General features: G+C 41.6%; 1 protein-coding gene across 1 annotated transcript in view; it reads right to left on the bottom strand.

The window, feature by feature from the left end:
• LOC133270502 (contactin-3-like) overlaps positions 1-21,230 on the bottom strand; it is a 101,264-nt gene extending 80,034 nt beyond the window's left edge. Inside the window, exon 1 of the mRNA XM_061455715.1 lies at positions 21,100-21,230. The gene's annotated coding sequence lies outside the window, so the exon portion shown is untranslated. The remainder of the gene's footprint in view (positions 1-21,099) is intronic.
• Between the last annotated feature and the right edge of the window lie 2,016 nt (positions 21,231-23,246).

Genomic DNA, 23,246 nt, shown 5'->3' with positions numbered 1-23,246 from the left:
ACATCACCAAGTCTAAATTTATCAGAAATCCCTGGAACTCTGGAGAGCTACAGAGATGTAGAACTTACTTCTCTGTATTGATCACAAACCACATCACAGAAAAACTGATGTACTGACACTAGAGGTCAGCCTATCTTTGCAAAGGGAATTAATAGAAACTCATCTTGATGAATTATGAGATTAACACTCTAGTTAATGTTAAAGTCATCTCCATAGGGCATCATAAAAATGAGATGTACTGATTACTGTGTAACACCTCTCAGCAACCTCAAGCGTCTCATTTCTGCTTTTTGGGGGGAATATACATTTCTTGTTTCCCTCAAAAAGAAATTACTGGCTGTGAAAAATTACCCAATACATTTTGTTTCAATGAAGAATACCTACATGGTGGGCTGTTACCTTTCACATTACTGAATCAAGCCTCTGCCTCTCATAGTCCCCACTCTAAGACTAAAATGAACCAAGTGTCATTATGAAAATATTCTAGCTATGTATGGTAACAACACACTTCTCTATGCTTACTTAAAAATAAATAAGTAAAAAATGCCACAATTGTAGGCTTCTGAAAATCAAAAAAAACCCAACTACAGAAGAATTACATCTCCACATAATTTATCAAGTTAGTCTTTCTCTAATAGCTAACCTCTAGTCTGTTTTGATACTAAGAGACCCCAGTTCACTTAGACTCATCTCTGCTAAGTACAAGTTAAGAGTGCTAAACATATATGGAAGCATCAAGTCAAGGGCAGATTTATCCAATGCTAGAGCAGACGACAAAATGTATTATTTTTAGTTATTTTTTTATTCAAACCAGTACCTGTTATTTGTTCCATTGATGCAGACATGGTGGCAGCTCAAGAGAAGAGCTCAGAAGAGATTTTTGTCACTTGAAAGAAATAGTTAATTCAACTCTGACATCATCCAACAGGCAAATCTAGACGGCAAGTTATCCAAGTAATTTGATGTCAGAGATTGGAAAGGCTTTGGAAAAACAAAATACAAAGGAAATATTGAATATTATGGAGCCAGCACTGCCAGCATATTTCTGAAAGAAATGCAAACACATCTAATTTACCTGAAAGACTGTTAATAAGTAAGAATTGACTTGTTAAAACCTAAAAGCAGAATGACAAACAATAGTTAAAAAAAGAAACTGCTAAGCAATACCATGGCTTGTTCCAAAGAAAAGTTTAAAATGGTGCTCCAAGGAAAACTGTGGTTGCTCTGACTCCTTTGGGGTCTCATTAAATTCTTATTCCATAGCTGCATGGTAGCACCACTCATTAGGAAGCAGCCTTTGCAGGTAGCAGTTGTGAGGCTGCCTGTGGCTCTTCCGCAGCCTTCCCATCCCTACAGGGGCATTAAAAATAGACAAATGATTCTGAAGAAGCTGGACTGTAAGTACAAAAGGAAGAACAAAGTTTTAGAGAAACTCCACCATTACCAAGCACTAAGTAGGATTAAATTCATCTCCAGTGTGTCACTAGAAGAGATTTCATTAAAAGCATTATTTTAAACAAAATTAATTTACAAAAGCCTAAAGCAGAAGCAGCATGAACTGTTCTGCTGAGAGTTGTAATACAGCTTCTCTTGTTTCACTGCATTTATCGACCTTTTCAGCCACAGTCCCCTTCTTCACCTGCCCATCCAACCCTGGCATTTTATCTAAATCTCTCCAGTACATGGACCACACTGGTGGTTCTGGTTTACAGAGCATCTTCCCTAGCCCTATACTTATTTTAATCCCTCCTTTGCTCACTTGAACAATGAATGTTCATAGTAACTGAATGCCCACTCTCGCTGTATACTAATCGTTCTACAGGGTCATGAGGCATGTCTGCTTTATACCTCTTTATTTGTTACAACCCTCTCTGAATACACCAGAGTTTACTGAACTCAGTATCTGCAGATCTTCCATTTAAGAGATAGAACCACTGCAGGAAGCTTTAACTCAGCTGAGTCTCTTTCCACAGGGAGTTATTTAACATTGACAAAAGCAGCAAAGTTGCAAAAAGAAAATAATTAAGGAATGGCATTTATCTTAAATTCCTCAGGAATCCTCATTTATTTTGAGACCTGCCACGTCTCTGTATCAACAATTTGAGAGGCTCTTTAAATCTAGCCAGAGGTCTTTACTTCCCAACACCTGCAGAGACAGTCCGCCTCAATCACTGTTGGGACCCCCATGGGAACACTTCACAGAAGAACCAGCTTTGCATTTTCCCTTAAGATTACAGGGGAATGTTTATCAGAATCTCTTAACTTTTTCAATTAAGCCAATTACGTGATACAACTTAAAATTAGAAAGTCTTTTAAGCAACAGCAACTCCAGGCCCAACATACACGGAGGATCCATTCTAAACGCAGTGAATCAAGTTTGACGACACGTTTAGTTACTGCCATTAAAAACTAAATTACACTTATTTTTGGTGTTGATATAGTGAAGGCATTATGCTGATAGGGTAGATGAATTTTGCAAATTCAAAACATAGGTATTAAAACCCAATTACATTGTTCTGTTCCACATTACTTCATGAAACTTCCACACATTGGTAAATGTGAAAGTTGATGAGACAAAGCAGACTGGCAGAAACAATCACTTTTGAGACCTTAAAATCTTACCGACACTACTTGCTTTGTCTATCCTGCCAGTCAGCTTGTGATTAACCAACTTAAAAGACAAAAATATTAGGTATTTTCTACCCATAATACTTTGAGGAGTTTTAGCTACATTAGCTGCCACTATTAACAAACAAACGAGATCTCTCCTCACAGAAGAAACTGAATTAAAGACACCTTTTAGACAAAACACTTTCTATGACATTAACTGCACAGACATCAGTCAAGACATTTGATTTCAAATGCAAGAACATGGTCCCCATATGGATGCAAGTGCAGATTCTGTCCTATGGCTCTCGTGCCCCAAGGAGCAGACTTATGGGTTTGCTACAGTGCTCATCTGCATACAGACCTGATGTGCCTTAGTTATTAGTTATGATCAAGCTCACTTCTAGTTTCCAAGCAAAATCTTACTTTCAGTGCCAAAACTGTACTTCCAAACCATATAGGAGGAAAGGGTGTTTTACAGTGTACCAAAACATTCAGGCTGCAACTTCTTGATCAAATTCTTTACCTACAGTCATCAGGAATCTTGTCTGTTTGGCACAAAGAAAAGCTGGAAATTCCCTACAAGTGTTATTAAAATCTAAATACATATATTTATATTCAGTCATTGCCAAAAGCTAACTTCTGCTGCTACTTTAAATACCTCCATTTATTACCCTTATATAGACACATTCCTCTATACTTCAGTAGGTTATTAAATACCTTCCCAACCCAGGCTACACAATGCCTGTGCAATAACCTCTTGCATTTCAAAACCCTATGATTAACGTACCACAAGGTTTAAAATTGCAATGCAGCCCTGATGACATGACCCGCGTTCTGCCCATTAATTCTTCCTTTCTTGGAATAACAGTATTTCAATCCAATAACCAACTTCAAAAAGCCTTTTTCTTTTTTCCTCCACAAGAGCGACCTATCACAAATAAAGTATTTCCTCCATTACTTTCAGACCCCCATGCCTATAATTTGTATGCCTGAGGCTTTCCCCCTGTAACTCACCAATTTCAGACACCCTTTTGATAATACACTTTGGTCATCACCTTCAAGCAGGCATTCCAAGACAGGTACTTTCAGAGGTCAGAAATTCTTTGAAGCCACATCACAAAATGTCACAAATCACTTCAAAATAATCCAAGGCTCTAGAATTACGATAAATATATCAAAGCTATTGGGGGGGAGGGGGAGAATCAAATATGAAGTGAGATGAACTATGCCTTGTGTACCTGAAGTGGGGGGAAACTAACTACCTGTCATGGTTTAACCGATTTCTACTGCCATTTCCATGTGATTTCTATTTCCATAATTTGGACAACTATGTCTGTATTTGCATTACTGCTGCTCTAAGGTTCCTGGAGTACATGCTGACCTTTACCATGGCAAGCCTTAGGATGACAGATGTTGCTGATGAGCATTAGTTAGCGTCCTACAATAACACTGACCTTTGGCAGTCAGGGTTACTTTTATTAGTTGTTGCTCATTCTCACATAAGGAGCCTTGGCATTAACGTATGCATAGCAGTCTCTGGAAAGGTACAAATAATACAGTATTTCTTTCAAAACACCTTTGGTTCCACCTCCTACAAATCGTAACTTCAAAAGCTTCTTGTACGCTGCATGCTTGCCCACATATAACTCATCACTTTCCATTGCATGTATAATTTCACTTTGATATTCCTCGGCCAGAGCAAAGTTGATCCTGCTGCAGGGCAATACCTCGCCTAGCTGCAGAGCACCACAAATGCTCACCAGGGCTTGCTGACCTGGCTCCAAGGGTTACCTACAGCAATTTGTCAGCAGTTCCCTCTTCATCAAAAATTTAAAGACTGCTGCATTTCAATAATCCTACTGGCCACAGCAATACCGTCTCGTTTCCCCTCACATTTCTCCCACACAAGTGCAGGATCTACATAAAATGAGCATATAGGACAAACAATGCTCATCCTACCCTTGAGGTGGGCTTCAAATCCCAGTAACTGAAATTCAGGTAGTTCCATTTACCTGAACTGAGGCATCTAGGAAGCAAAAAAGTGCCACAGAGTAATAATAGACTGTCTTCAACCAGCTGCAAAAACAAAATCCAATACAGTCCCCAAGCATTTCCTAATCACTGTCCCAACACAAAAGATTACAAAACAAAGCCATAGACAGACCAATAAATGCCACCAGATGAAACAGTAATGTAGTCAATCCATTTATAAAAGGTGTTGACATTATTGTCAGGACACTGACAGTACAAAAGCTTATAAAATTCAACGCAAATACTCTCAACACCAGACTGCACCAAAAGCACTAGCAACAGGACCCAGTGTTTACCTAACTTTTCCCAGGAAGTTACTCTGATCTACAAAGCTTTCTGCAGCAAATACTGCTGCTTTTAGACCCCCAAAATACTCATTAAAATGTGTGCTTTAGCCTTACCGGTCTCCCTCACTACAGGAGACCTTTAGGAAACTCAACATTTCTGTCCTGTTAAAGTTGCCTTTAAACTGAGAATTTCAACAGCAACATGGGAGAAAAACCCTTCTGTGCCCAGTAACTTCAGAGCTGACAAACTCAACACTCAGTGCACACTAGGCTTGAAAAACCTGAAGAGATTTCTAGGTTAAACAGTAAAACCTGTTGCTAGCTGTGTATATGTATACATATATACTTACAGCTAACTATATATATATATAAAAAATATGTAACGATCTAATAATATACACTAAACAGAACTGTAGAAAAAATCCTTCCTTCTCACCCTCTTCCCTCCTTCATTAAAATTCAAATAACTGGGAGAAATTTCCTCAATTTTAATGGCATTTTTGATATATGCATAAAAATACAGGCAAGAAATCCTCAATGCACGACCACTTCTATAATTACTCAAAACACTCAATCAAATCTTAAACCCATGACCTGTGCACAGCATTAAGCAGGCATCTCCCAGAAAAACCAATGCAGTTACTTCTGTTTCCATTAGAAAAGGAAACAAAAAATCCTAATTGAGATTTAAGGACAAGAGCCTCTATGTGCCTGGGCACCACCTGTACCTCTCCCATCGGAATATCACCAACCACAGGCCTTGTGGCTTCCCACAAAGCCTTGGACTCAACTTTGCTTATAAATGGAAAAAGTCTCCAAGATTTCCTACTTTAAAGTCTTTAATAATACATTTTAATATAGGCTTTTATGGCCAATTTACTCAGTAAAAAAGAACAGCCTTTCCCACACTACATTTCAGCAGTCATACAGTAAGGTTTTCTGCAGTGTTTGGGTTGTTTGCTTACTTTTGGTTTTGTTTTTTTTTAACCACTAATTCATCTTTTTATGTAACTTGGCAGGGAGACATTAGAGGGTAATGTCAAAAACCCAAACAAACAATTGTATTAGAGGCCTCTAAGGCAGATGATTGTCCCCTACATGGTCCTCTGGCACCTTTGAACACTTGTACATAGGTGTGAATTTAACATTTTACTATTTGTATTTACTATACATTTGTTTCTTCTTGACTAATATGAAGAAGAGAAACTCCCTAGACCAAAACTGACATAAAACTGATGTAAACTTCTTGGTTAGACATGCTGCTCCTTATGAACAGTGATGGAAAAGTTTCTCTTCTTTCCGTACACAACACACACAGGTCTCTTTTTTCTTCGTCTGAGCAGACACAAGCCAAGAGGAAGAGATGACCTATAGGCAAGCTGATCTGAGACAGACCCCACAGGCTTGTACAAGGATGAGGTGTATATACATCACAAAACCAGCAGTAGACCCTCGATTTTAAGGTCAGCAGACATCTCTGACTGTAAGAGTCTACAAGTGCTGGACAGATTTTATTGAAAATGGCACTCGGTGTTGAGCATGGAGAGTCTGGGTGGGGAAGCCAACAGAAACAGGATCCTCTGGACAGTCTTCTGCTCCAGACCTCAATGCATTCTTCAAACTACCTCTAGTGATGGAGAAGGTAAGCATAACCCTGGGCACAGCACTCTATGTCAAGGCAAATACTCACAGGGAGTAACTCACATCAAGCCTTCTTACATGGCCAAAATCAGCGCTGGGTGATGCACCAATGCACTCCCTCAAGCCGAGACCTCACCCCGCAAGCTGAAGGACCAGCCCCACAACCCACAAGCTTCAACCATAACATTTGTTTACATTCTGGCAACCGACATACAGTGGATAAGGAGATGTACTGTCTCTGCTTACTTGCAAAAGAAAAATCAATTCCAAACAAGGGCAAAACAGCATAAATGCTTCAGGTATATAGATAAACAAAGGTTTAAAAATGGAAAATTTACATTTTATATACAGTTTCATCAACCTTTTCTTATTCTTTTAAAATATCTATAACTTGGAAATGAAGGAGCTAGACAGGATTCACCAATTTTAGCAAGGAACTGAGCTTCCGGAGATACAGCCACAGGTACCCTTAATCTAGCCTGTCTGTGACTATCTCACTTGAAGTCACATGCAAGAAAATAATCCCCTGCAGCATAGAGCACTGATGTGAAAGGAAAGAAAAGCTCAAAGTCACAGCTGAATGGTTACGGCTGAACCCATTTCAGCAGGTTTTTTCCCCTTCTACTTCTTACTTGAGACCAAGGCAGCTTAATCTGCATTGATGTCTATGAAGTTTCACTTTAAAAGTTATTCAGCCTGAGAGACTTTCCTCTTATGATTAGAAATAAAATGCTCAAATATTTTTATGCAAAGCTCTAAAAAATAAAATAAAAACCTATGAGATATTGCCTGAAAACTTAAATATGGCACTTCACCCAAATTTCAAACTAGTAGCAGAGATATTACCCCCACATGAGATTTTAACAGAAATTAACCACTTAAACTGACCAGCAGGCAGAATAACAGCCACTGGAGAATACGATAAAGCCATTACAGATGCTCTGTTGATTAGCAGGGCTGATCAGCTTGCACACCACAATGCACTGTTTAACAGAACCAAGCCATTTTCTGATTATTGTTAAGACCACAGAATATGATATTTTCAATTATATTTTTTATTTTAATAGAACACTTCTCCACTTCTTCCCACTCCTCATGCCATGCTCCCCTTCATTTACGGCAAAAGACCCCTCAGTATTAGCTTAGATACACGCTTGCTTTGTTAACTCACCACTAAGAGGACCACTATGATGGAAAGTAAAACAGAAGGGAAAAACACGATGAAAACTAAAGCGACAGGAGGTAATCTCAGTTTTGCATAATTACTTGTGTCTCCAGGCAGAAAACCAAACCTCACCATAAGACCATAAAATGGAAAAAAGCAGAATACTAAAAGTTAAAGAGGAACGTTAGGGTCCATCCCAAGATTAATGCATGCAACCACAGTTTCTCTATGGCCACAAGAAGCAGTAAAGGACCTACTAGACTTGTTAGCCAAACAACTGTGAAACACCTTTTAGCCTTCTCACATAACGTGGCCTCACTTAAAAAAAAAAAAAAAAGCCCTTACAAAAGGCAGTTTAAATTACTTAGCAAGATTTCGTTAAATGTCAGTGCAAGGTTATATTTGATAAAGGCTACACTGGCTTTGCTGGGTAAGTGTGATAGCTTTGGTTTAAAAAGAGCCCAAAGAAAACTGGAAGGGGCAGAGCGCTACACTGAGATAGCATTCAGGTGATGAACCCAAGAATATCTGAAGTACTGAAAAATCAATTTCTTAAATGAGGGACTAAATTCAAGTAAGGAAATCTCTGTCCAACAGAGGTTTGAAAACCACTAAAGGAAAAGAAGATAGGAGGAGATTAATTGGCTTGTAAAGTATTAAAAGCACCTTGATACATGATGCCCTGGCAGGAAAACAAACCTGCAGAAAAGTCATCCACAGAGAGCATGTGGAGTTCGCATCAGGGAGGGGGATGCAGAAACAACCCCAAATTTAAATTTGAGGTTCAGAAATTTTATTTCACCATCATAATACTACTACTGCACTGACATAATCCATGGCACCAAAGCAAGTTTGAAATACCAGCTTCAGCAAGCCTACACTTGGAGCTTTGCTCACCAAAAAGCTCCACTTCCCAAATGTCACTACCTTTTCTTCAGACAAGAAAAATTCTTTTCTGCTGAGTCTAACGGGAAAGTAGCAACAAGCCCCAGACCCCAGAAGATGCTGGTTTTCTTTCTGATCCCCAAGGTTCACCTCATATATTAATGCACTTGGAACTGCTCTATTAATCGTGTACTGCACACTATGAGATGGCACTTTTCCAGAAATGATCTCAGACTAAATTCATAATTAAGAACCAATAAACCCACTGAACCAGAAAGTTCAGCCCTTCTGCAGTGGGCTACAAGCAGCCAAACTGCTTTACTCCCTACAGCAAGATTCACTACCACCTTTCATTTAAAGCACTGAGTGGAAACTGCCTATATAGTTTAACAACATACCTGTGTTTTGAGCCAGAAAAGGACGGAAGAGGCCACAGGCAACTGAAATGCTTTATGCACAGCTACACTACAAACACGCTACGTAACTTTGATCTGTCACCAGATTCGTATTTTCCTGTGCTACAGCCAAAGAAGCAGATGCTCCTGGACAGTCCTACCTAATGTTTTTTTTAATCCTCCAGGACATAGGGAAGCATCCCTTAGCACTTTCCAAACATTCCAACAGATAATCAGTATCTTCAGCATGACATTTTTCTGGAGTTATCCTCATAAAAAGGAAAGCTCCTCTATGAGGAATGGGTATGTGTGTGTCTCAACACATTTTATATATGTATATATATTTATACATATCTACATACAGATATATATATAAAAGCAGCTCTCACTATGCCTTGCAGGGAGAAGTGATTCTAAGCTGAATATGAAATCTGAATGGTCAGATCTATGATGTATGGCATGAAATTACTAAAACATTTAGGACATCTCTGCATCCTTCATTTTACAGCAGAGAAAAGGTGAAAATTGGAATTTATGCTGAAACAGAGCCTTAAAGAACATACTATGTCTGGCTTAATTGCTATCATTAAAGCAAGAAAAAGTACACTTATCTGTGAGAAGCTTTGTACAAGAGTACTTGAAGTTGTGCCTACAATGCATATGTTTAAGTCATGAAAAGTAATTTTAACTTTACAAAGGCTTTTGGAGCCTTTTTGACTAATATACCATTAAAATTCACCTGACCACAAACAACGAATTCAGAAAGCAGGATTTTTCAAAGCCTAACATTAAAGGGGGCTTTCAAGACTTCTTTCACATTCCTATAATACTAATTGGATCTGCATATATTTGACATAGAAGAGAGGAACAACACCATAATAAAACTTCGACAATTGATGAGAAGCCTTTCTGGGATTTTGTTTCTAGAAGTACCAGCATTTTTTAGACAGACAAGTCTAAGATATGTAAAATATATCCCAGTGAAACAAAGAAATGTATTTTTTAGAAGTCCTCCACACAATGCAGAGAAAATTTGTGGAATTTATCAGAATAATACATCACCCAGGAGGATCCACAAAGGAACTAGGCAAGTAACACAAATCACAAATGCAGGCAACTAAATTCTGCGCTTGCCTGTTAAGTAAACAGGGGCTGGTGCCAGCACCTGGTAGATGCCAGAGGCAGAGGGAAGAACCAGCTATGTAGAGCAGTAGCTGCAGACCCAGAGACCCTCATGGGGAATGTTGCACCTTCCTCTAGGTGACTGGGGTTGGCTTTTGGCACAGAACACCCACCCAAATACTGGGTGTGACTTTGCGTAACTCTGACAGCAAGTGGTGGCAAAAGGCAATTCTAAGATGACAAGGAAAAAAAGTCACTGCTATTTTTGTTGACAAAGCAAAATTTAACCTGGTTAGGGACAAAATAAAAAATAAACAATATCACTTCTCTACCCCCAGTTCAAGTAACACAGTGCATTTCCATAAGCCCATTATGGGTTATACTTAACAGGTTAAATATAAGGAAGAAGTTCTTTACTGTCAGGGTGGTGAGGCACTGGAATGGGTTGCCCAAAGAAGTGATAAATGATCAATCCCTGGCAGAGTTCAAAGCCACGTTGGACAGAGCCTTGAGTGACATAGTCTAGTGTGAGGTGTCCCTTGCGATGGCAGAGGTGTTGGAACTGGATGATCTGAAGGTCCATCAAAACCATTCTATGTTACGTAAAGTGTAAAAATCTGCTGCATCATAACACTGCTTCTTCTGTGCAAATTACAAAATAAATAAATAGAATCAGCTCTCTGCTGCAATACCTGTTCAAATACCTTTGACATGTGCCATTTAGCTGGTCCAAATGACTAAATAATACTACTGCCCAGGAAGTATAGGGATAAATTAATCCATTAGCACCTTAATTAAGCTTATTGGACTGAGTTGCTGAGTCTTTCAGAAATGAAAAATGTGGATCCTTATGAGTTCAGGATGTGAGGAAATCAAATTAGAATTGCAGACAGTGACTTGTCTGCAGTGCTTACTCCCCAGACTTTAAGCTTTCCTGAAAACATGGTGGAAATGCTGGTCCTTCCCTCCCTGCTGCACAGAACCAAGGCCTGGGAGAAGACCGCCTTAGTTACAGTATTGTAAAGGGTCATAAGGATAAGAGGAGATTATTTTCTTCTGCTTATTTTGCCAAGATACCTGCAGAGAAAACAGGATTTTCCCCTTCCAGATGATGTTGCATACATCAACTACAAATTACAAACCTGGTTCTCTCAAAAAATGTCAATGTGGACTGATATCTGCTGGAAAGAGAGCATCCCTGGACACACAAGGATAAGTATGTCTAAGTTAATAGCGACTTATGCATGTGAGCCTTTTATACAACTCTTTTCACTCTATAGCATAAAAAAAAAGCTTCAGGGAACAGCTGGAAACTTCTACCATGACAGTATTCGAGGTTACCAGAAAGGCAGCAGATACCTAATGAGGAGGGGAACAAATGACCCAGACAAGAACTCAGGCTTAATATGCATTAAGCAATCAAGAGTCCATCTAAGATTGAAGGCAGACTGGAGAAAACTTCGGGTGGAACCTCACCAAACTTTACTACAGTTTTCTATCAGTTTCACTCACTTTACCAATATACTTGTTTTTTTAAATCACAACTACATGGGAAGTCTGGGAGCTTTTTTCTCTTTCAGGATAACATATAAGCATAAGCAGCTAACTATGCAAGTTAGCAAAATCTGTAACATTAGGATGTTTAGATGCTGGGGAAGAGAAGATTGTGTGTTAAAATAGCTCAACAGTAGGAAGCACAAAGTGATGGAGCTTTGCAACTTCCTTAAGCTGCTTAGCTTCAGATAAGGAGCTTATGCAACTTTAACTCTGGAGTACATTCAGCAAGTGATATCAAAATAGTTTTCAAGTTAAGTTACACTTGGAACAGATGCCTCTTGAGCACTGTGTCATTCTGCCCTCTTACCAATGAAAGCAGTCAAAAATATGAACACCTCCCCCCCCAAAAAAACCCAAGAAATACTCAGTAAAAGCTAGGCAACGTTTATTAGAGGAGGTAAATACCATACTTGTTTTCCTTGTTATTTCCTTTGCCTGACATAGTACTTCTGCACAGGAGCCCAGCTTCTGAGCTTTGGCATACGAGCAAGAGTGTTTCACGGTTTCTAAGTGAACCCTGACTACAAAGAGGCTGCTTTACAGTCATCTGGAAATACTTGTAGAAATGAGTATAAATAGGGCAGTTATTCTAGTCAGAAAGCAGACTTACAATAAGTTGTTAAGAATTCTTCATCTGAAAATAAACCAATCTACCCACAATGGACCTACTCAACAATATTCTTGGGATGGGATAGGGACAAGGTCAAAATATTAACATCTTACAATGGTCTTAAGTTGCCTCAAAGCTGAGACTTGAATAAATAATGACCATGAAAGAGATGCTACATTGGTCTTGGAAGCTGTTGAAGAAAACATAGAAAAAGCTGAGTAAAGTCCATGATCCTCTTCTGGAACCCAGCGCCTTATGGAAAAGTGCCAAATGCCATCACCACTCCCAGAGGAATCACAACAGTGGTGTCCAACACCAGGTCAGGGCACACCACAAACCACGGCAGATACACAGGTCCCAGAAAGACTAGGACCACTTGCCTCTCTAACCAGGGGCTCCTGGGGCTGTGTTTTTTAACAAGATAGTGTGTTTCTTGACGAAAATTCCTTTATTTCAGCTGTTTTGTAGGACAGATCTGCAGAATGGCTTTCCAGTCTGCAAGCACACATCATGGAGCTTTCTAGTACCTGGATTTTGGGGTGCCAACCACAGTTACATGGCAGGGAAGAACTTGATACAAAACAAAATGACAAGCAAGACCCACAATCCTTTGTTATTGTCCAAAGGAGAAAAGAGGAGGAAACCCTACTTGTTCTTCATGTAACAGTCACAGAAGAATAGCATGGTTAGATCTAATACACCTCTGTTCACTTTTTGAGCTTATCAAGGAAAAAGGATGCTCAAGTAGACTAAGCTAAACAGCTTTTAAAGCATTCAAAGCACCAGCTCTTCATACACAGCCATACAAATTTTAATTTTCCTTAGCAATACAACAGCAAAGACAGTCAACATAAGATTCAAAATCCAATAGGTACAACAATTACAGTGAGAAATTGATAAACTGCAAGATCTATACACAGATTAAGCTAAACATATAAAAGGAAAACTAGCACATATATGCAACTACTTCAGTAATTGTATTTGATTCTACGAATCGTTTACCAGTTCTCTGTAAGTCTTCACAGCTTTTTGTGCCTGCAGTTTGCAGAGTTTTTAGGAAAGGAAAGATGCAAGAGTAGCTACAAGAGGAATAGCGCTATATGAGAGGCAGACCCTCAAAAGCAGAAGAGGAAAGTAACTCCTATTTACATTAATTTAGCGACTTCTGGGACAAAAGCTAACTCTTGCTTAGTCAAGAGCAGAAAATGGACAACAAGCAAACGTTCAATAATGGAAGAAGTGTTACACATGAGCAGCTGCTGCCCTTTATGTTGTCAAGAAAGAGACATTTCAGTGCACTGCCATTGCATATGGACAACGAAAGCAACAGGGCCCACCAGGGCTGCATGCAGTGGCGCTGAGCTCCAGCAGCTTCTGCAGGCTTCAGCACCACTCCAAGTACAGGTCCAGGTAAACTATTACCCAACCCAATCCTAACACTAGAAAAAGGTTGTCAGCATTAATTTAGACAGCCACCTTCTACCAGTTTTAACAGGGAGATGCTTGGTCAAGTAAATATATATATATCTTTCTTCTTTTGGTATGAACCATGAGATCAATAGCCTACAGCAACAAGACATACATTTTTCTCCGGGGCAAAAAGTCTGGTATACAAACAGAGGCTTTTCTAATGACATGCACACAAACCTAATGAGCACCTAAAACATCTCTGTAGAAGCAATAAATCTTTATCTGGAGGAGGTGCACAGTGCTGAAAACATACGGTTAAATGCTCAAACAGATGCTGGGGACTGCACAGTTGAAGATCTCGCAGGAAGTACTACAAACCTTAGGAACTTAGGGACTTCTGGTGTTAATAATGGAAGGAAGACTCAAAAGTGCATGCACATACATGACAGTGTATATGCTAACAGCTCTTGATCACTGTGCTAGGTTTCTTGAGAGCATTTGTTTTTAAAAAGCACGACAAATATTTTACTGTTATTACTTAATTGTCCACCATGTTCCCACAGCATAACATGGTTAGTGGGAAACCGGTACGGGTGTCAAAGAGTGACCTAGCAGAAATGCAGTCAACCTATGCTCTGCTTAAAAATTACCCTGATAAAGCATACACAAATATACAGCCATTTTGTTATGTGCAATCTACATCACCACACTTGCCTGAGGTGTTAAATAACCCACGTTCCTGATGAGAGCTTTCCTCCCACTGGTAACCTCAGCTTCTGACACAGAACCTGCACCAGACTTGTAGCAAAAAGCACCAAGATGTTACCATTTAAATAAAGTCCCCACAGCAAACAGTGACATTTTTGTCATGAGCTTTTGATGTGAAAACTTCACAAGGCCCTGCACTTGTATGTTCTACCAACACACAGTCCCAACACCCAGGAGTGCTACTGTCTTGCACCTACAAGTTCAGGACCACCCAGGGTTACTATCTGTTTCAGCATCTAATAAGCATCAAGCCCACCCTGATGCTTGCCCCCCCCTCAAGTGAGAGCACCAGCAAGTGTTTGGGATGTAGCAAAGAGAGACCCAGTTTTCATGATTTTAGCAACAGACTGTCCTCAACCAGCAGGACACACGCACATTCAGGTGACTACGATAAGGCTTAAGAAGCCAGGATGAAATCAAAACGTTATTATACTCAGGAAAATTAAATTATGGTTTCTGCATCAACCATGCGAGTCCAATTTCCCAGTTTCTCCATGTAAAATATCTCCACAGCAATATGCCATTAAAACAGTATTTTTCATCTTGCACGTTTTACTGGAAACGCTAAGAGACTCCGACTTCAACAAACGGAGTGTCTTTAAATGCAGAGCTGCCTGATTCTTCTGTAAATGAACTATGAAAATCAGTATGCTTGTAAGCTAACCAAAATTCATCATTTACTGACCCGCTCTGGATTGGATTAGATGGGATTGCTTCTTACACAGTCAAGTAGCACAATACACTGAAAATTATTGTTGCCCTGACCACAGCACAGGCAAAAGGCATGCTGGCCACGCTTTATATTAAGTCAGATTGTGGAAAACCAGTTGATTTTCCCCACCACTTTACTCCAAAGAGAGGTTTACATCTACAAACAGCTGTAATTTATTAGGTTTTAAATTTCATAAAAGACCTAAACATGTTGAGCAGTAATACTCTTCAGAACAGTCAAGGCCTATTGAGCTCAAGCATACTCCTAAATTATGAACATGGCACTATGATTTCAGCAGTGCTAGAGAAATAACATTTATTTTTTAAATTAGTACACAAAAAATAGGAACAAGGAGAAGAGCATTAAAAAAAGTAATGCCAGGGTGGGCCATCTACTGCTTGGATGAAGATATAGACGGCAAAGTAATCTGGATTTAACCATAAACCTTCAATGAAGCCCAAACTACGGTTCTAAAGTTACAGCAAAATTCAAGATTTCTCTCTTCATTATAACTGAACGTACAAGTATCTTTCCCCAACTATGCATCTCAAACCCAAAGAAACAGCATATAGGAATATACCTATAGCAATAGATACAAAACCTGCCCATATCTGATGCCTCTGGTGCTTCTTGTGCTGTATCCACCTCACTGAAGCAAAACATATCTCGACTCCACAACTCCTCTGGCACCACAATATGCAAGTGACTTAACAGGGTAAAAAAGACTTCTGCTGCAAATAAGCTGCAATCAGAGGAGCTGAGACACACCTGCCACAATCAGACACACCTGGGTGGATGCGCAGCACAGGGGGCCTTGCTCCATCCTCAGCTGCAATGCGTTAGAATGTTCTAGCACAAGCCCCAGCATAAGGAGGTTGGTGGCAGCTGCTTGTAAGTCAGGGTTAAGTTGCGCAAAGATTTCATAAGCTCCTTCATGCTCACATTTATTAACCCCTTTTCATTATAATGTGCACTTCCTCCTCAAACAGCAAGTCAGACATTTAAACAATATGCATTGTATTACTGAGACCCTCATGCCTGCCCTCTGCCCATCACAGCAGCACACAAGAAGCAACAAGCCTTTTCCACTGTGTCTTCACATTGTTGTTTCAGCCCCTGTATACCTATAGATACACCTAAAGTCATATTAGCACTGCACAGCACGTGATCTGATGTTGGGAGACCTTTTTTTTTGTGGGTGGAGGCATATTTGGGTTTGGTTTGGGGTTGGTTTAGGGGTTTTGTTTGGTTGTGGGTTCTTTTGGGGTTTTTGGGGGGTTGTCGTGTCCATCCCCCCCCCCATTTAGTTCGCAGATTGGTTTTTGTTTGCTTGTCTTGGGGTTTTGGGGGGATTTGCTTGGTTGTTTTTCCCCAGCATTTGGGTTCAGCTACAAGGCTTCCAGACACAAGAAATAAAGCAGGTAACAGCTCAGGGGAATGAAAAAAATAAAAAAGTCAATTCAGTCAACTGTTAAATTTCAATAGCATGCTCTTCATAACCATAAATGTCAGCCTTTAAGTCTGGAATTAGTCTCTCTGACAACAACTTGCTTATTTCCAGTATTTAAAGAAAAAAGGAAAAGTTAACCTATTGCTGTGAAAGTACCAGTCAGAAGAAATACTGGTCTGAGTTTGGTGCAGGGGGTATGAGGTAGCGGTGTAATTCTCAAGGAAAACCCTTGAGGTTTATCCTTGTATTTTCCAGCACCCAATAATTATCCTTGTATTTTCCAGCACCCAGTAACTGACCAATCAATAAGACGCTCCCAGACAAGTCCTGTCACCTCTTGTCTTCTCTTCCTATTATCTGAAGCACTTGCTTAAAAGCCCTTTACAACCCATGCTGCTGGCTGATTTTTTGAGGGCCCACAATATTGATTGCTCTGCAGTACCTGTTTTAAATGCTCCATGATTTACAGTCAAACACAGACAAGGTATCTCCTGTGTGCAAACAGGATTAACACCACACTAAAAGACATATCTAGTTTCAAATACTGTCTGTTCTCAAGAAGTTCCTCCAGGTAAGCACATGTAGGCTTCAGATGTGACTGTTCAGGGCTGAGCACAGCTTCAATATAACTGCAGTCTGGCTCAGCTGGAAATGCAGCAATTTTGCCAGTTAATTATTGTTTACATTGATCAGCAGATACATTTTTCAAGAGAAAAATACTTAAAAGTTATAGTTTAGGGGAAAAAAAAAATCCCACATCTGCTACAAAAAAAATGAAAGTGTCATTGATTTTTTTAAGGAATAATATACTTTATTACACTTTAAAAGTATAAAACTGTTCTTTCAAATAAAGCCAGTGCTACAGACATTGAGTTGTACTTTAAGTGCTCTTTTCTTACACCAGATTTCAATATGCACATTTTAGTTTGACGCAAATTAAACCCCTATTATCTGCATTATTTTACCAGCTGTCCACCACCTTCTCTCTTCATTCAACCAAGTACAAGACTGAGAATCCACTGAGATTTTTGGAACTCTTGCCACTTCCCTTTATTCTGCATTAGCTCCTCTCTTCTTTATATTAAAGAACACACTAAACCCAAACCTGATGTATAGTAAATTTAATCTGACTGCAGTCAAAGAGCTCTCCCACTCCCCCTCCCATTTTTGTTATCCAAACAGTAGTCTCCCTGGATACACTTTCATTTAAAAGGCCTTCAACTTTGATCTGGTTTTCATCTGTCTCAATGGACACAAGAACAGTGTGGCCATTTGAGCACTGAATCAGTACCTGTAAGCAAGAAAGTACTTCTCAGTTTGTGCAAACCTGCAGCCTTTACCTAATCCTTTCCTATGCTAAAGCACATTATGATGATTCTTTATTTTTTTTTTTTCCTCTAACGCATTCCCCTACACCACATATCTACATTGAGACTATTAGCTATGACTCTAAATAGTTTCACCAAATCAAAGGTAGAGATCTTAGCATAAGGGAAGACTGCAGCTCTGTCAACTTCATGTTTCTGCATTTCAGTTGTTTTTAATTGGGATAATCACTGACTGATCTTTCCTTGGTTGGGCTGAAAAAAGTTGCCTCTGAGGGAAACTTAAGCTGTAGAACTGCAAAGCAAAACAAACAAAAAAAGACCTGGGGAAGGACTTACTGTCATTGCAGATGTGTTTTGTTAAGGAGAGTAGCAACAGAGTGACCATTTCAGAGCATGAGCATCAAGGTAAATCTTCTGCTCCACCATTTCCAGAGACAGTTACTGTGGCACATCCCATTTTGAAGAATTAAAACAATAAATTTCTAAACTTCTTTAAACAAAAGTTGATTTTGAAGTACCTTGCTGTTTAATCCATCTTGACATCACTCCTGTACAAACAGGAACTTAAGGAATGCATTCATCACAAAAGCATCTTGAGTAAGTCCTTTCCCATCACTTGTAACTCTAGTAGTGTTCCACTTCAACACATGCACATGACTATAATCTAGTGTTTGCTTGTTTCCAAATACAAGCTAATACAAACTAGAAGGTTACATCTTCAATATCAGAACAAGACAGACCTAGCTGCTAAGGTCAGCACATCAAGGATGAAAACTAAGACACACAAAAAGTAACGACTATACAGATGAACAAACCTCCCATTTTCCTTGCACTTTCCAGTAAATCAAGCCCCATCTGTAATTATTTCTCAAGTCATCCAAAGTCTTCTTTATACTCAGAAGAGATACTCACCACCAGCCATAGTCATTCCTCATAACTAGTAACTTCTTCCCTCTCTCTATAGGCTTGCTGGCTCCTTATACAGCAGCACCACAAAACCATGCCTTTCATAATTTCAAATGCATGAAAATCTTGTCTGCCGATTGCAGTTAATCTGTGTCTTCTGGTATCAAAGTAAGACCTGATAATTACTTACGCTCACATAAAATCACTGCCTTATGCCACTTGTAAGAAGCCGCCTCTTCCAGGAATAAGAGTACAAGATTGAACCTATCTGCAAAAATTCCCCATTAGAATACCACAAGAACAAAGAGATGCGACACTACATGAAAGACAGTGAACCTTACTCAAAAAGTGAAACCCCAAACCAAAAATAACCCCAACCCTCAAACCACCAAACTCATCCCCCCCTGCACAAGGGGTTGGAAACTCATTTATGAGGGGAGGAAACGCCAATAAAAAAATTATAGAAAAGTAACATGAAAACGTGGCATCACTACGTAACTGCAGTGACTTGCTCTCCAGGAATTAAGAAACAGTTTTTTTCTGTGCTTCATAACTCACACATTCATTAGTCCGCAAGCACACTGATCTGCAAAGCACGCAGCCAACACACACACAGTTCTGTGCAAGACCCCAACTTGCACAGAAGGTCACCAGTATCAGAACTGAACTACTGCCAGGGCTACAGGAGCTATGTGCAGAGGCAGCTTACTGCAACGGCTCCAAACCCCACAGGCTCTCTTAAAAAACCCTATTATTTTTACTGCCCTTAACATAAAACGTACCAAGTTGCACGTTAATCAGACAACCCCTACCTGATGTGCTTCCTATTCATTAAGCAACAAGACACAAAACCAACTTTGGAAAAATCCAGCAGCAAACCCCAGTGCCAACTCACAGCTCCTCTGCTCTGACAACACGGACCCGAGTGGCACCTCCTACTGCTTTACACACGCCTTCAGCTCAAAGCCTGTCGTTCATTCCCACAGCAAGGCAACGCCAGGAGTAATTCAGAGAAGTAAATACACTATAAAGCCTGCAGGCGCCCTGGTGAGCAAGAGCCTGAATAGCACGACAGAGAGCTCACAGCACAGGGAAGCGCATCAACATGCCTCTAAGCTGCAGACCCGAAATCAAGTCAGCAGCTTTCTTTACTGAGAATTATACACCTGCACTAAACCATTTTCCTCACATGCTTTCATAAATTCATTTGCCACATTAGTATGGAAAGTCTCTCTCATTATAAATAACTCCCTAGAATAATTCTACACGGAGTAGCAATACACTTGCAATGCTTAAAAGTTCAGCATTTCGGTTATAATTTTAATTATTTGTTCATAACTTTCCATATACATTAAAAAACTACATCACTGAACTAACCTGGAATGCAGCTTCAGCTCTAGTTCAAGCTTCTCTCACAAAATACTGCAGTGAATACTTTGTAGAGTTTGCTTGTACTTCATAAGGTCTTGATTTTTATATTTTTGCACTAATAATAAAGATACTGACATTATTTCCCCTTCTGTAAAACCACCACTTTGACACACACACAATCACCAGCATACTGATTTCCTCAATGTCATCAGTAAGGTAATCACGACTAACCAGTTAGCACCCAAGGCCATAGCTGGCTCATTTCACATCCGAAATGGACCGATCTCTCTCCGATGCATGCAACAAAATGGTGTTCGGATTTAGGTTAATCACAGCCAGGCACCACGCTTAACTGGCAACAAGGTCACAAAGTGATACTGGGGACATAAGCAGCTCATACCCAGTAGGTAAGGCACGAATCAAATAAAACCCCAAAAGTTCCAAACGAGAATGCAAGTCACTAGTTAAAGAACGAGCACACCACAGCAAACGAAACCGGCTGAGAGGCTATTGCAGAAGCAGAGGCTTCGGAAGGAGAGCAGAGCCCTCAGCTGTTCACATTACCTTACCGCCGCCACTACCGAGAGACCCCCCCCCCCCCCCTCCCCGGAAACTTCGTGTCTGGCTCCGTCCTTCCCGCGTGTCTGACGGGAAAGTTCTGGTTTAGTCAGAATACAGTCAAAACTGAACGGCCCCGAATGATGCACAGAGAGAGCAACGTTATTACCCAAGAGAACAAACGCTTTCAAAAGCCTTTACTAGAGTGCTGTGGGGTTGTTTGGGTTTATTAAACCAACATACTAGCACTCCCACCGACTCGCAGAGAGAGGAGAAAAACCTCGTATACTCACGTTTCTGAATTTGAGACAATTACGAGTGCTTAATGAAAAGCAACGCTCGAGAAGCACAGCTTAGAACTTGACTAACTCCAGACCCACTTAAAGCGATGCTCGGGGAAGAACGAGCATGCAGACGAGAGAATGTTCCGCGGTTTCAGGCAGCCGGGTCTTGCGGAGCAGCGGCAGACTCCCGGCCCCGCAGCGATCCGACCCGAACGGCTGCGGAGCCTGGGAGGTCTGCACCCGGGGGGAACACTCAAGGAAGGGAAAGCGACGCAGGCTGGGAGAGCTGCCTCGCTAGTGCGATTAGCGGAAATCAGGCGGTGCGCTCGCACCGGTGCTGCAGCAGCACCGCGCCTCACCTGGAAGAGCCTCATTTCCTACACCGGACTGTAGATGCGCCCAGCGAGGCAGCGCGCTGACCGCCGCCGTTCCCCCAAGCCAGACGGTGCAAGTAGCGCCCGCCGGCTCTGCACACCGCCGGATGACGCCTGTGGCGATCGCAGCCGGGGCCGCTCTCCCAAAGCCGGCCGCCGGCACTGCCCGGACCGCGGCCCCGCTGCCCCCCCACAGCGACAGCAACTTGGTTGCCCACGAGGCGGCCCCACGCGCGGCGATGGCCGCGGTTCCCTCCCTCCGTCCCCCCGCTTCTCGGGGCGGGAGGGCTGAGGGCAGCCGCGGGGGGCAGCCTCCGCCACACCGCTCCCCTCAGCCGCGACCCCGGGCCGGCCCCGCCGGGCGCGCAGCCCAACTTTGTTCCCCGAAGTTGCCCACCTCGAGCCGAGCCGAGGGGAGGGGAGCCCTTCCCGCGGAGCCACCCGCCGTAATCCTGCGGCTCCCGACGCACTCCCAGCCTAGTCTGGAGCGGCGAGCGCTGCGCTTCAGGCGGCGGGGCGGGGCGGGGCAGGCACGGCACGGCCTCCCGCCCACTCGCTCCCCTGCTGGCCCGGGCGTCGCGCAGAGCCCGGCCCGGCTCAGCCCAGCCTGACCCGGCCCAGCCGCTGTACCGGCAGGACCGGGGGGGACCGCGGCGGCTTTCCTGAGAGCCCGGGGAAGCTCTACCACAACGTACCTGGGCCCTGAGGGGAAGAGCGGGTGACACGAGTCCTGCAGCCCGGGTCGGGCTGCCCCTTCCTGCCCGGGCTGAGCGAGTTTGTGGCTGGCGGAGGAAACTGACAGAGGAGAGCTTAAATAAAAACTCCATCTAATTTCTGGGCTGGAAGCCCAGGGAAAGAATTAGGTTCACGTAGGTCTCTGTGCAGAAGCCGGATGGAGGTTTTATTGAATCTGGCTCCAGCGGATCACAGCATTATAGCTGCGGTGCTGTAATTAGGGCTGAGCAGAATTCCTCCAAGTCCCTTTTTATTTTTTTTAGCAGGTTACATAACAAATAGTAATAAGTTTCCCGAAGCCTCTGTTATCTTTCAGGATCCAAAAGCACAGTGGAAGTATTACATTATAATCAAGTGCACATTAGTCTGCTCTGCCTTGGTGGAAGCCGCGAATTACACCCAGGACAGATTTGGCTTTGCTGCCACAGTGAAGCTATTTGATGTAAGAGAAGGGAAGAGCTTGGAGTCTCTGCCCGGCTGCACAGAGGACTCAGGCAGGGGTGGTGTTCTCCGGACATGGGGGGGAGGGCAAGAGGAAAATAAGTCTCCTGCAACGAGTACAGGTTAAGTTGCTGCCACCTCTGTTTCCCTTTCTGTTTTTGTGGTGAATTATGGAGATGTGCTGGGGACTAGTAGAGATAAACACAGCATGGGTTGACCCAGACTTGGTGTAGGAGCCCTGACCTGAAGAGACATCTTTGCTTTTCTATGCATGTGCAAGTCTATAATTAAGGACTGTCCATTACTGAAATGTAGCCACTTCTGTAATAAACTTAGGCAGTGGTCTGATGAAGGGATGTCAAAGAATAAATTAGCTCAGAAAAAACAAGATACATTTTTAATTACCAGAGTGTGATCACACAGGACTCATAGAGTTGATAGAATAACCATGATTTAGCAAGTTACTGTACATGAGCTGGGTGATGAGATTCGCACTAATTTGGTTCAGCTCAGCTTTGGCACTGAGCAGGAGGGTGCACTCAGCCTGTTACTGTAGCTCAGCTGGTGTATTACAGTATAGTAACTCCATCACATCTCTAAAACTCC

This window comes from Pezoporus flaviventris, unplaced genomic scaffold, assembly GCF_033815535.1.
Source record: "Pezoporus flaviventris isolate CSIRO_AGI_PZ_B2104156 unplaced genomic scaffold, CSIRO_AGI_Pfla_v1 ptg000021l, whole genome shotgun sequence".
In the NCBI taxonomy this organism is placed as follows: domain Eukaryota; kingdom Metazoa; phylum Chordata; class Aves; order Psittaciformes; family Psittacidae; genus Pezoporus; species Pezoporus flaviventris.
Note: the sequence above shows the minus strand (reverse complement) of the source record. Positions and strands in the feature narration are given on the sequence as shown.